A 6,818-nucleotide genomic window follows, 5' to 3' on the forward strand; every position below is an offset into this window, starting at 1 on the left:
TTGCGTATCCTATCTTTTCAATGGGATCTTTCTAACGCCGGTATTTAGAGTCGTGGCTGAAGTGAGCGTTAGAAATCTAACGACAAAACTCCAGCCGCAAAAAAAAGTCAGTAGTTAAGAGCTTTCTGGGCTAACGCCGGTTCATAAAGCTCTTAACTACTGTACTCTAAAGTACACTAACGCCCATAAACTACCTATGTACCCCTAAACCGAGGTCCCCCCACATCGCCGCCACTCTATTAAAATGTTTTAACCCCTAATCTGCTGATCGCACACCGCTGCCACCTACGTTATCCCTATGAACCCCTAATCTGCTGCCCCTAACACCGCCGACCCCTATATTATATTTATTAACCCCTAATATGCCGCCCCCAACGTTGCCGCTACCTACCTACACTTATTAACCCCTAATCTGCCGACCGGACCGCGCCGCTATTATAATAAAGTTATTAACCCCTAATCCGCCTCACTCCCGCCTCAATAACCCTATAATAAATAGTATTAACCCCTAATCTGCCCTCCCTAACATCGCCGACACCTAACTTCAAGTATCAACCCCTAATCTGCCTATCGGAGCTCACCGCTACTCTAATAAATTATTTAACCCCTTAAGCTAATTCTAACCCTAACCCTAACACCCCCCTAAGTTAAATATAATTTAAATCTAACGAAATAAATTAACTCTTATTAAATAAATTATTCCTATTTAAATCTAAATACTTACCTGTAAAATAAACCCTAATATAGCTGCAATATAACTAATAATTATATTGTAGCTATTTTAGGATTAATATTTATTTTACAGGCAACTTTGTATTTATTTTAACCAGGTACAATAGCTATTAAATAGTTAATAACTATTTAATAGTTACCTAGTTAAAATAATTACAAAATTACCTGTAAAATAAATCCTAACCTAAGTTACAATTAAACCTAACACTACACTATCAATAAATTAATTAAATAAAATACCTACAATTATTTACAATTAAACCTAACACTACACTATCAATAAATGAATTAAATAAAATACCTACAATTAAATAAACTAACTAAAGTACAAAAAATTAAAAAGAACTAAGTTACAAAAAATAAAAAAATATTTACAAACATTAGAAAAATATTACAACAATTTTAAACTAATTACACCTACTCTAAGCCCCCTAATAAAATAACAAAGCCCCCCAAAATAAAAAAATGCCCTACCCTATTCTAAATTAAAAACGTTCAAAGCTCTTTTACCTTACCAGCCCTGAAAAGGGCCCTTTGCGGGGCATGCCCCAAAGAATTCAGCTCTTTTGCATGGAAAAAAAACACATACAATACCCCCCCCAACATTACAACCCACCACCCACATACCCCTAATCTAACCCAAACCCCCCTTAAATAAACCTAACACTAAGCCCCTGAAGATCTCCCTACCTTGTCTTCACCTCACCGGGTCCCGATCTGTCCAGAAGAGCCTCCGATGTCTTGATCCAAGCCCAAGCGGGGGGCTGAAGAGTGACGTCCATCCTCGGGCTGAAGTCTGGATCCAAGCGGCGGCTGAAGAAATCCATCATCGGGCTGAAGTCGGAAGTCCATCATCGGGATGAAGTCTTCTATCAAGCAGCATCTTCAATCTTCTTTCTTCCGGAGCGGAGCGGAACCATCTTCTTCCCAGCCGACGTGGATCCATCCTCTTCTAACGACGCCGACTCGCCGAATGACGGTTCCTTTAAATGACGTCATCCAAGATGGCGTCCCTCGAATTCCGATTGGCTGATAGGATTCTATCAGCCAATCGGAATTAAGGTAGGAAAATTCTGATTGGCTGATGGAATCAGCCAATCAGATTCAAGTTCAATCCGATTGGCTGATCCGATCAGCCAATCAGATTGAGCTTGCATTCTATTGGCTGTTCCGATCAGCCAATAGAATGCGAGCTCAATCTGATTGGCTGATTCCATCAGCCAATCAGAATTTTCCTACCTTAATTCCGATTGGCTGATAGAATCCTATCAGCCAATCGGAATTCGACGGACGCCATCTTGGATGACGTCATTTAAAGGAACCGTCATTCGGCGAGTAGGCGTCGTTAGAAGAGGATGGATCCGCGTTGGCTGGGAAGAAGATGGCTCCGCTCCGCTCCGGAAGAAAGAAGATTGAAGATGCTGCTTGATAGAAGACTTCATCCCGATGATGGACTTCCGACTTCAGCCCGATGATGGATTTCTTCAGCCGCCGCTTGGATCCAGACTTCAGCCCGAGGATGGACGTCACTCTTCAGCCCCCCGCTTGGGCTTGGATCAAGACATTGGAGGCTCTTCTGGACAGATCGGGACCCGGTGAGGTGAAGACAAGGTAGGGAGATCTTCAGGGGCTTAGTGTTAGGTTTATTTAAGGGGGGTTTGGGTTAGATTAGGGGTATGTGGGTGGTGGGTTGTAATGTTGGGAGGGATATTGTATGTGTTTTTTTCCATGCAAAAGAGCTGAATTCTTTGGGGCATGCCCCGCAAACGGCCCTTTTCAGGGCTGGTAAGGTAAAAGAGCTTTGAACTTTTTTAATTTAGAATAGGGTAGGGCATTTTTTTATTTTGGGGGGCTTTGTTATTTTATTAGGGGGCTTAGAGTAGGTGTAATTAGTTTTAAATTGTTGTAATATTTTTCTAATGTTTGTAAATATTTTTTTATTTTTTGTAACTTAGTTCTTTTTTATTTTTTGTACTTTAGTTAGTTTATTTAATTGTATTTATTTGTAGGTATTGTATTTAATTAATTTATTGATAGTGTAGTGTTAGGTTTAATTGTAGATAATTGTAGGTATTTTATTTAATTAATTTATTGATAGTGTAGTGTTAGGTTTAATTGTAACTTAGGTTAGGATTAATTTTACAGGTAATTTTGTAATTATTTTAACTAGGTAACTATTAAATAGTTATTAACTATTTAATAGCTATTGTACCTGGTTAAAATAAATACAAAGTGGCCTGTAAAATAAATATTAATCCTAAAATAGCTACAATATAATTATTATTTATATTGTAGCTATATTAGGGTTTATTTTACAGGTAAGTATTTAGATTTAAATAGGAATAATTTATTTAATAAGAGTTAATTTATTTAGTTAGAATAAAATTATATTTAACTTAGGGGGGTGTTAGGGTTAGAATTTGCTTTAGGGGTTAAAAAATTTATTAGAGTAGCGGTGAGCTCCGATCGGCAGATTAGGGGTTAATACTTGAAGTTAGGTGTCGGCGATGTTAGGGAGGGCAGATTAGGGGTTAATACTATTTATTATAGGGTTATTGAGGCGGGAGTGAGGCGGATTAGGGGTTAATAACTTTATTATAGTAGCGGTGCGGTCCGCTCGGCAGATTAGGGGTTAATACTTGAAGTTAGGTGTCGGCGATGTTAGGGAGGGCAGATTAGGGGTTAATACTATTTATTATAGGGTTATTGAGGCGGGAGTGAGGCGGATTAGGGGTTAATAACTTTATTATAGTAGCGGTGCGGTCCGCTCGGCAGATTAGGGGTTAATAAGTGTAGGCAGGTGGAGGCGACATTGAGGGGGGCAGATTAGGGGTTAATAAATATAATATAGGGGTCGGCGGTGTTAGGCGCAGCAGATTAGGGGTACATAGCTATAATGTAGCTTGCGGTGGTGTACGGAGCGGCAGATTAGGGGTTAATAATAATATGCAGGGGTCAGCGATAGCGGGGGCGGCAGATTAGGGGTTAATAAGTGTAAGGTTAGGGGTGTTTAGACTCGGGGTTCATGTTAGGGTGTTAGGTGCAGACTTAGGAAGTGTTTCCGCATAGCAAACAATGGGGCTGCGTTAGGAGCTGAACGCTGCTTTTTTGCAGGTGTTAGGTTTTTTTTCAGTTCAAACAGCCCCATTGTTTTCTATGGGGGAATCGTGCACAAGCACGTTTTTGAAGCTGGCCGCGTCCGTAAGCAACGCTGGTATCTAGAGTTGCAGTGGCGGTAAATATGCCTGTACGCTCCCTTTTTGGAGCCTAACGCAGCCATTCTGTGAACTCTAAATACCAGCGGTATTTAAAAGGTGCGGAAGAAAAAAAGCACACGTAGCTAACACACCCCTTTGGCCGCAGAACTCTAAATCTAGCCATAAGATTCTAAATTTGTACAAAATCCTCTCAACCTGCAACAAACATACTCAGCAGAGACTGTAAGAAAATACTGGACTAAATTCTACAGCTTCACAAGTTGCAATATTGTTTTAGGCTGCTGATTTATTAAATCTCACACACCTGTCCATTTTTGTAGTGAGTCACCTGCTTAGGATAAGAAAGTCCTTGTCATCTATTTACCAGCATTGCTATCTCAAACTCCCTACCAATACTGCAATAATGTAATGATGTACAATAAAAAAATTTAAGTAATTCAAGATTCTGATTGAGGTCATTTCTGACACCACCAATAGATCTTATTTGAAAAAAGCTTGATCATTAAACTAAAATCATAAAATTTATCAGCTCTTTTTCATCTGAACATGAACATAAATGTAGCTTTTCTTTCTTTTTTTAAAAAAAATCTTTTTATTTTAATTTATACTATTGTTTTTCCTGTTTAAATATTCCCGTAGTTGGCCCAAGTCAGTGATGGTGCACCTCGTTACTCCAGATGTTTCAGAACTACATTTCCCATTATGCTTAGGCACTTAAAGCAGGGGTAACAGTAAGGTGAACAATATGCCTTAGGTAACGGCGTGTTATGCTGAGAAACGCGTTGCATGTTTAGGGGGATATTGAAATACCCCTATTCCACTCTTTTGTATTTTGTTTTTAATTTGTTTTTAAAATAAATACAATTTTTTATGAAAAATAACTCTGAGAGGACACACCTTACCTGCCTGCTTTCATTGTTATCATATGGGAACTTAACCATTAAGACATCCTTGCATTTGGATACTGCTTATTGGGAAGACCTTCCTTGGGGTGAGCTGACACACCTTTCCTCAATTTGCCAGCCTGCTTCTACCAGCACATTGGTGTGCTAAGCCAGCATGTGAGTACCCATTTGGCACTTTGCAAAGTAGATATAACTAGATATAACTCTGAGTGATCTGCACATATAGTGCTTGTTTTGTCTATGCTTCATCCTTTTACTGCAGCACATGGGCAATTCTAGTTGAGGGTGAGCTGTTACACCTGTTAAATCTACAGTCTGTACCTACCAGCACATTGGTGTGCTCCACGAATTTGTGAGTACCCACTTGGCTCTTACTATATTGTGTTTTCACACAAACTTGATGATATTACACATGAGGCGCCTTCCTCTGTTCTTTCTTATTTCTTGAAGTCTACTGAGCCTCATGGGAAATGTAGTTCTGAAACATCTGGAGTGCCAAGGTTCGCCTTCACTGGCCTAACATAAAAATGCATCCGCTCATTACCAGTTGAAACCCAAAAATGTTATTTTGTGATTCAGACAGAGCATACAATTTTAAATCAGTTTTAAATTTAATTCTGTTATCAAATTTGCTTTGTTCACATGGTATTCTTTGTTGAAGAGATACCTATGTACGTGTCTGAAGCACTGCATGGCAGGTTATAGTGCTGCCATCTAGTGCTTTTGGAAATGGATAACATTCTTGCAAAACTGCTAACCTATTCTCTAACAAATAACTATCCACAGAACCACCTTTAGCATTTGCGGGGGGGCCTTGGGCAAGACAAATTAGTGGACCCCTCAGCCAAGTGCTCTTATACCCCTCCCCTTGCATGCCATGGCCTCTGTATGACCCACTCCCATTCAAACATTTAGTATTACTTATATAAAGAACAACGCAGAAAAATAACACCTCCTGATGGCATAAACACTTCATAAACCAAATACACAATGTACATTGCTCCTTCTCATACTCTCACCCCTGACACTTAGGATTACCAGTTGTCCAGCATTCAACTGAACAGTCCAGTATTTTAGCAGGCTGTCCAGTAAAATCTATACACAAAATACTGGACACTTAACTCTCCAGTATTTTTAAAGTCCCCTGTCAGCTAAATGTAAAGGGACTACTAAGCCTCTATGCATTACAAATATGTCTTAAAGGGACACTGAACCCAAAAAAAAAATTGTGATTCAGATAGAGCATGCAATTTTAAACATCTTTCTAATTTACTCCTATTATCAAATGTTCTTCATTCTCTTGGCATCTTTATTTGAAATGCAAGAATGTAAGTTTAGATGCCGGCCCATTTTTGGTGAACACACTAAGTTGTTCTTGCTGATTGGTGGATAAATTCACCCACCAATAAAAAAAGTGCTTTCCATGGTACTGAACCAAAAAATATAGCTTAGATGCCTTCTTTTTCAAATAAAGAAAGCAAGAGACTGAAGAAAAATAGATAATAGGAGTAAAATTGGAAAGTTGCTTAAAATTGCATGCTCTATCTGAATCACAAAAGAAAAAAAATGGGTTTAGTGTCCCTTTAAAAAGAAATAAACCTGTGTATTTTCTATTATATGTGTAATATGCAACCATGGAGGTGTTAAATCATTTCAGGGTGGGTAAAATCATTACTGCATATCTGTGTTACTGGCAACCAAGGGGAGAAAATGACTGCTCAGTTGTGAAAAAAATATGTGGTGGGATGAAGGGTGTGGTGGGATGAAGGGTGTGACCCCCAGCCACCACCCATGTCCAGTCACCTATAGATCATCTGGTATTTTTATGGAGAACAGCTGCCAACCCCACTGACACTGCAGGGCCCCCCAATGCATGCTTTGAGCCACCAATGGCAGACTGTAAACATCTATCCAGGTCTCTTAGTAGGCATTATTGCACCACACGCAGGGTAACATAGGTGGT

This window comes from Bombina bombina, chromosome 3, assembly GCF_027579735.1.
Source record: "Bombina bombina isolate aBomBom1 chromosome 3, aBomBom1.pri, whole genome shotgun sequence".
In the NCBI taxonomy this organism is placed as follows: Eukaryota; Metazoa; Chordata; class Amphibia; order Anura; family Bombinatoridae; genus Bombina; species Bombina bombina.